This window comes from Orycteropus afer, unplaced genomic scaffold (assembly GCF_000298275.1).
Source record: "Orycteropus afer afer isolate SDZICR_OR568_19922 unplaced genomic scaffold, OryAfe1.0 scaffold00311, whole genome shotgun sequence".
NCBI lineage: Eukaryota > Metazoa > Chordata > Mammalia > Tubulidentata > Orycteropodidae > Orycteropus > Orycteropus afer.
In genome coordinates, this window is record NW_006921898.1 from 757,162 (window position 1) to 766,139 (window position 8,978).

Genomic DNA, 8,978 nt, shown 5'->3' on the forward strand with positions numbered 1-8,978 from the left:
CTTTCTTTAAATTGTGATTTGGGTGAAAATTTACAGAGCAAATTCATTTTCTATACAACAGTTCTACACATTTTGTTTCATGACATTAATTGCAATCCCCATAATGTAATAGCTCTCTTCCCACTTCTTCCCTGTGGTTCTTTTCCTTGTGTCCTTCTTTCCTATGCATTCTTGCCCCTTGACCTATCTCCCTGGGCAAGTACTGACCCTTTGATCTCCCATAATTGATTGTTCTAAGGAGTATACCTACCTGGTGTAAATGTTTACTTTATATGCCGGTCTATTGTTTGGCTGGAAGCTATGGGAATGAGTTCAATTCCAGGCCCAAAGGGTAACTAGGGGCCATAGTCTTGGGGGTTTCACAAGTCTCTGACAGACCACTAAGCATGGTCTTTTTTCTGTTTTTGAGTTGTGTTCTACATTTTTCTCCTACTTTATCCAAGGTCTCCTATTATGATCTTTTTCTGGATAGTTGACAGTGGTAGTTGAGTATCATCTAGTTTTTCTGGTCTCAGGGTCATATAGGCTGAGCTTCGCATGGTCCACTAGTCCCTTGGACTGATTGTTTCCAGGTGTCTCTGGTTTTCTTTATTCTTATTTGCTCCAGATGAGGAGAGACCAATTACTGCATCTTAGATAGTTGTGCAAGTTTTTAATACCCCAGTCACTACTCACCAAAGTACGATGTAGAACAATGTTTTTGAGTAGTGTGTTATGCCAATTCAGCTTGATGTCCTCTGTGACCATGATCCTGAGTCTATGGGCCCGGTGACTCACTTCCTCACAGTGTTTGGCTGTGGCTAAGAAGTTATCATAACTTTGCCCCCTGTTAGCTCTACTATATATATGGATATCCTTTATACACACACACACACACATATGGACATTCTTAAAGCACATAAAATATGTATGCAGAAATATCATCTGCCAAACTTTTATATGGTCATGGGTATAATTCCTTTTGCCCAGACATATCTGATCGTTTAGCCTGCGTACCCACCCATAGATTAATGTTTGTTATTACTGAGAATGCAGTATTGTGTATGTAAAAGTGTTTATCTTTGTTGTCTGTACTTCTTATGCTCCTCTCTGTGTCTTTCTTTTCCATAGTGTTATTGTGTTGATTGCTCGCTTTAGGTATATTGCCTTTCCCTTCACCCAAATCAATACTTGTCTCTTACCTATCTAGTGATTTTCCCTTCCTTCCCCTCCCATCCCTGGTAACCAACGAAGAAAGTTTCCTTCCATATATAAACCTTTCCTTGAATTTTTACAATAATGGACTAATACAATATTTGTCCTTCTGGGATCAACTTATTTCACTCAGCATAATGTTCTCCAAGTTTATCCATGTTATAAGGTGTTTCGTAGATTCTTCATTATTCTTTAATATATATTGTATTCCATTGTGTGTATGTACCATAGTTTGGTAATCCATTCATTTATTGGTGGGCATTTAGGTTATTTCCATCCATTTGCTATTGTGAATAGTATCTAGAACACTGAAAGAGAAGAGACAAAAAAGATGAAAAAGAGTTAAGAGATTAAGAGAAGATCTGAAGGACAGGAAAGGCTAATATATACTTACCTAGAATTCAAGGAGAAGAGAGAGAAACACTGGGACAGAAGCAGTATTTTTAAATACTAACAGCTAACTATCTTCCACTCACAGATTCATGAAGTCCATTTAATCCTATAAAGAAAGAAAGCATGGAAGGAAGGAAAGGAGAGAGGGACTAAGGGAGAGAGGAAGGAAGGAAGGAAAGAAGACAGGCAGACATCGTGATGCATAATGGTGATGCTTTGGAACATCATGGTGGGACCCTTAATTATGACAAAGACCTCACTGAACAGCAAGATTTAATTTATGGGATTTGGAGGAGGAAAAAGTAGAACTTAATTTTTGGAACAGGTAGAATAGCATGCAAGTTAGGAGAATGGTAAGAGTTAAAATGTTCGAAGAAGGTTAAAATAGTAAATAGCTTTAGACTTTGTGGAAGTACACAGAGTAACCGTTTCAAGGAGCTGCCCCCAAATGCCTTTTATAGCTATCTGGGATTTAATCAGAGCTCATACATTGTGTGAATAGAGTTATTGTGAATAGAGTTGTTTTTAATTTAGAACAGCTTTCCCATCTTTTTATTTTCATGACATTGACTTTCTGAAGAGACTGGGTGAACTGTGTGAATTACAGAATGCCCTGCAATCGGGGTTTGTCTGATGTTTCCTTGTGGTGTCATTTATTACTGGCTTCTTTTGCCCTCTAACTTGCAGAGATTTTGTTCAATTTAGCCTATATAAATGGTAAAAATGGGAGCTCTGATAGCATAGTGCCTAAGGCACTTGACTGCTAACCAGAAGGCTGGCAGTTCAAACCCATCAGTCACTACTCAGAAGGAAGGTTGGGCAATCTACTTCTGTAGTGATACTGCCTGGGAAACCCAAGGAGGGGTTGCTATGAGTCAGGGCCGACTTGATGGCACATAACAACAACAACAATAACATGGTAAAAATATTTGTACTGTTATTGATATCTAGCTTCAATCCTTTGCAGTCAGAGAAATTATTTCATATGATTTTAGTCTTTTTAAATTGATCAGGACTTGCTTTGTAACCTAACATGTGTTCTATCCTGGAGCATGACCCATATGCACTGGAGTAGAATGTATATTGTGCTGTTTTTAGGTGGCGTGTGCTATGTATGTCTGTTACGTCTAGTTGGTTTATAGTGTGTCCTGTTTCCTTGTTGATCTTTTTTCCAGATGTTCTGATATTGAAAGTGGCATTTTGAAATCTCCAACTATTATTGTAGTACAGGCAAATATTTTTTAGAGCATTGTACGTTGTTGTTTTTGTTAGGTGCCGTCAAGTCAGTCCTGACTCACAGAGACTCTGTGTGACAGAACAGTACTGTCTCATAGGGCTGCAATCTTTATGGGGGCAGATCACCAGGTCTTTTTTCCCACGGAGCCCCTGCTGGGTTGAACTGTCAACCTTTTGGTTCACAGCTGAGCACTTAACCATTGTTGTGCCACCAGGGCTCCCTAGCATTATATATACACTTAGGCAATTAACTATTTGATGAACTTTTGGAGGAAAAAAAAAAATGAGGGTATAATCTTTCTGAGCTTATTGTTTTCATCTGCAAAATAGGCAACAGTACTGACTTTCTTTACTGACCACTTGTAAGCAGTTTAGAATACCTGGCAAAAATCTAACAAGAGGCAGACAGCTGCAGGACAGTGAGGAACTGCTTACCAGAACTAAACTCAAGGTGACTACACAGAAGTGGGGCTGGATTAGCGGCCCTGTTTCCTGCTGTGCTTCTGTTATGAGAACACCAATGGGTGTTATGTAACACCAATGGGACAGAGATGACTATGATGGTGGCCTTCAATGCAAAAGAATGAAATGGAAAAGGAAGTCTAAGGCTTGGAAACAAGAAAGGCGTCACATAAATTAAACCCAAACCCACTGCCATAGAGTCGGATCCGACTCATAGCGACCCCTCCTTGGGTTTCCGAGGCGGTATCACTACGGATGTAGATCGCCCAACCTTCCTTCCGAGGAGTGGCTGGTGGGTTTGAACCGCCAGCCTTCTGGTTAGCAGTCAAATGCTTTAGGCACTAGTGTAGGAAAATGCTCAAATAAATGTGTGTCTTTATACTTTGCCAGTCCATACTGGTAAACACTCAGGGTTTCTTATGACTTGGAGTAAAGTTAAAATAAAATAATTTAATGTCTTGGGTCCTTTTGTCCACACACTCACCTCCCAAAGACAACTGTTTCAGTCCACAGTGTGACTTTTCTATAAATTGATGCTTGTTATTTGAAATAACAAACTTGAGTAAACAACAGAAGGTGAGCATCATCTAGAAAGGGTGGAATGGACCCAACAGGCATTTTCTAGGTCGGAGAGTGCAGATGCAGAAATGAGCTTATTTGGAAAACATTGTGGCTTCTCACCATGACCACTCAGCTGATCACCTGCATTAAGTAAGACTTGGCCACTTGCTATGAAAACACGGAACCCAGAGAGCAGTGATTAATCCCACCAAACTCTTTGTTGGTCTTGGCTAAATTATTTCTTCACCTCAAATAGTTTTGCTGGGAACAAGCACTCAAGAGCAACTAGAAGGCATAATCTGGGGGGAGAAAAACAGACAGAACACTGTGCAAATATTTCCAAGGGTCATTGTACACTTGGGGCCACGCTGTCTCAATTAGTCACCCCCTAAAGACTTTGACTATGTCCTGCAGTGCTGGTTGGGGCTTGTTCTTTCGTTTCATAACAGGAGAGGCTGTGTGAATCTCACTCTGCCAGAAAACACATATGCTTCACTTCACAAGCTCAACAGTTCAAATCGTATTTGATTTCCTCTGCCCCGTGCCACTCACATGTGGGACTGGCAGCCGCAGCATCACCGAAGTGTATGAGGGATGCAGAGTCTCAGGCCCTGCACTGGATCTGCTCAATCAGAACCTGTGTGTTAACAAGACCTCCCGGGGATTGGAAGGCACATTGAAGTCTCCTGGGCATGCAGTGTTTAACCTGGCTGCACGTCAGGATCTTCTTCTGGGCTTTAAAACACAGACATGAGTCCCAGTGAAAAGTGGACTTCCCCGAGCAGTCTTTTGAATGTTTGGCTTTTCAGACTTGCCGTGGTGGCTGGCACAAGCTAACATCCTCCAGGAGAGGAAAGCTTTGCCCTCACTCACTGCTCTGCTGCTCATTTTACTAACCTTTACAGATCTTTTCCCTGTGGGATCTCACCTCCCTTTTCCATTTTCCAGTGTCCCCCGTTTACAGTCGACTTCTGCCTGATCTTTCCCAGCTTTTAAATTTCTTCTCTAAAATACACTTGAAGTCATCAGGAAAAGGTTTTAATTTTGCCTTATAGGTGACAGGAAGTTCTTTTCAGGGACTTGAACATGAACTCAAAGATCCCAAAATCATTTCCCTGCTTGTCAAGGTGCTTCATTGCTTGAAAATTGCTCAAGAATCCTTTGGGAGGAGTTTTGCTAAATCGATTCCCTGTAACCAACTGGGCTCTGGTAGCGTGGTGCCTAAGGCCTTTGACTGCTAACCTGAAGGCTGGTGGTTCAAACCCACCAGCCACTCCTTGGAAGGAAGTTTGGGCTATCAACTTCTGTAGGGGTACCACCTCAGAAACCCAAGGAGGGGTCGCTATGAGTTGGGTCCCACTTGACGGCACATAACAACAACAACAACATGCCCTGTAACAGAAGCTTCCAAAACTTCCCTTCTGATTTTCATGTTTCAGTGCCCCAGTATGCAACGTACCCTGTATTGCTTTTTATCATCCTCTGACATATTTTCTTTTCATTTATTTGGTTCTTTTGTATTATGACATATAGCATGCCTGTAGAAAGGTACATAAACAGGTGTAGCCTAATAAATAAGTAGAAACCAAGAACTCGTGTAACCCAGATGAGGAAACAACACATTTCCAGAGCTCAGGAGCCCTCCTCTTGAGTTGCTTTTCCAGTTCTTCCAGCCCTTCCTTCCTTCCCCCAGAAGTTACCACAATGCAAACTTTCACCATAACTATTTCTTTGCTTTCCTCTGTGGTTTTGCTAACTATCCATGCACTCTGAAAAAGGTTTTAAATTTGATGTATCAAGGGAATCATAATATTGATCTTTTTGTGTTTTACCTCTTTTGTTTAATATCCAGTTTGCGTGACACATCCATGTTATGTGTCATGCAATAACTTGTGTGTTTTCATTGCTATCGTCAATTTTATGAACACAGCAGATGGGAATTTTCAGTAGCACATACTCTGAGTGAGTCAGTCTATTGGACTTGGTTGAGATTTCCTTTATGGTGTAGTATATGGCTTATTTTCATAAATATTCTATATATGCTTAAAAGAGTGTGGATTCTGTGGGTCAGTGGTCAAATTCAGGGAGCCCTGGTGGTGCAGTGGTTAAGAGCTTGACTGTTAATGGAAAGGTTGGAGGTTTAAACCACCCAGCGGCTCCATGGGAGAAAAACCTGGCGATTTGCGCCTGTAAAGATTACAGCCTAGGAAACTCCATTGGGAAGTTCTACTCTGTCACATGGAGTCACTATGAGTTGGAATTGACTTGATGACACCTGATGACAACAACAAGGCCAAATTTGCTATTGTATTGTTCCTATCTTCTATATCATTATTGATTTTTTTGTCTCCTTGCTCTATCAGTCACCGAGGGAAGTATGTCAAATTCTTCCACTATGACTACAGATTTGTCTGTTTCTCCATTTGATTATGTTAACTTATACAACTGGAAGCCATTAGGAGCAATTAAACTTTAAATTGTTATGTCTTCCTAGCAGATTAAAACTTTTATCACATGGAGTGACTCATTTCCCTCTGGCAGTGATAAATTCTCTTTTTATTTGAATAATGTATCTGCAGACGCCTGTATATTTTTCTGGGAATATCATCTATGAATGATGACAGTTTTGTTTCTTTCTTTTCAATATGAAACTGCTTCTCCCTTCCTCATTGCTTTGGTTTGGACCTCCAGCACAATGTTGAATAGAAGTGGGTATGTCAGACAGGCTTTGAACTGGTTCAGCCCCATTCAATCACAGCCAAGGAAGCAACAGTGGAATTGACCTGAATTTTTTAATTGGGGTGAACTGGGGTGACCGGAACAGGAAAAGTTATGAGTCACAGTCCACCTGGAAACTAGAATCTCCCTCTTAGGGCAGTGTAATCAATCATAGCATAGCAAGCAAATCTCTTGCCTGCAGAGTGGGAACAGCGGGCACCAGCTCAAAGACGGTGACCAGACACACCTTTGAATGTGTATTGCTTTCTGCATTTTCCTGAATAATCCAGTCCCCACATCAGGCTCCTGAAAGGGCTGATTATACCCCCTCCAAGTCTTCCATTCCAGAACTTTGAAATAAAACACAAGCTGTGGGACATCTTATTGCTGAGGAGCTAAATCTAGACTGCAGATAAGCAGTTATCTAATCTGCAGCTCTACCCTGCACACATTAGAACCACATTAGGATGCTCTCAGGGACAATAGGAAAACAAGGGAAGATGGTATCATAGCAGCTCCTCACAAGCTTCCCAACCTCTTGTGTCCAGGAGGACCCCAGGGCATTCTGCCAACACTGAGAATAGATGCATTTCAAGCCCAGCCTATGTGGCCTGCATACCATGGTGGGATCGCTCTTCTACAGGGACCAGGAAAACACGTCACAGCATCCTTCACAATGACCATGTAGATATATTTCAGGATGGTAAGGATAGTTTCCACTACTCATCTCTCAGTTTGTCAGTTAGTGTTTCTGTGATGTTGGAAGCTAAGCCAGTGGTATTTTAAATGCCAGTATGTTGTCCATGATGGACAGGTTTCAGCAGAGTTTCCAGACTAAGACTAGGGAAAAAAGTCTGGCAGTCTACTTCTGAGAAATAGCCAATGGAAACTTTATGGCCCACAGAACATTTTCTGACTCACTTGCTTTGGACACATCATCAAGAGGCTGGAGACCCTCCAATCACTGGAGGATGTTGTGTTTGGTGAAGTAGAGGGCCAGTGAGGATGAGGGAGATTCTTTTATTTACCTATTTAATATTTTATTCTTGCAGTGTGGATGAAGGAGATTTTTGGTGAGATAGATTGACATTAGCCATAGTGATGGACATGAACATGCCGGTATCATGAGGATGACTGTGGTAGTTACAGTTGTGTGTTAACTTGTCTGGGCTGTGGTTTTGAGTGGCTTGGCAGCTGGATGTAGCTATTCCCCATGATGAGATTATAATCACCTCCATGGTGGAATCTTCTGTGAGTGGCTAAGTAGTCGAACGGGAGTTATATTTGGGGTGTATCCTGCTTCCAGTATATATGAAGAAGCTTTGGAAAAGGTCTCTAGCTTTTTGGCACATTTTGGATCCTGCATTTAGCTGAGTCTTCATCTCCAGTTCCTGGACTTGAACCAGTGACCTGCCGTGTTGCCTGCCAATCTTGGGATTGTTCTTGGACTTGAACCAGTGGCCTGCTGTGTTGCCTGATGATCTTGGGATTGTGCCATTTTACCTGTTGATCTTGAGCTTGTCAGCCTCAGTAGCCTACAGCTGCATGAGTCAGAAGAAGCCTCCAGCTAAAGTGGGCCTGGAATAAGACACAGAGCTGAAGCCTAAGGTTGAGGGACCTTCACCGAGCCCCTAGAGCTGACACTATAAATTTGGACTTCTAGCCTCCTAAACTGTAAAAGAATAAATTTGTATTTGTTAAAGCCATTCACTTGTGGTATTCCTGTTATAGCAGACTAGAGAACTAAGACAATGACACAGGACCAGGCAATGTAATATTCTGTTGTACACAAGTTCGCTGTGAATTGGAATCAACTCCATGGCAGTTTATCTATCTATCTATCTATAGCTTAACATTAGAAAATTAAGCATTGTAATTCACTACATTAACAAAAAAAGAAAAATTGTATCACCATCTCAATCAGTTCAGAAAAGGCATATGGAGAAATTCAACACCTATTTATGTGTTTTATAAAAACTCTTAGCAAACTAGGAATAGAAACCAAACCAAAAACCAAACTCACTGCCATTGAGTTGATTCAAACTCATAGCAACCCCCATTGGGTTTCTGAGGCAGTAAATTTTTATGGAAGTAGATTGCCCCATCTTCCACGGAGCGGCTGGTGGGTTTGAACCATTAACCTCCTGGTTAACGGTCAAATGCCAGAGTTCCTAGGAATAGAAAAGGAGTTGCTTAATATTGTTGTTGTTGTTAAGTTCCGTCGAGTTGTTTCCGACTCATAGCGACCCCATGCACAGCAGAACGAAACACTGCATGATCCTGCGCCAGCCCCACAATCCCTGCTATACTTGATCCCATCCATCGCAGCCACCGTATCAATCCATCTCGTTGAAGGCCTCCCCCTCTTTCGTCGACCCTCCACCCTACCAAGCATGACATCCTTCTCCAGGGAA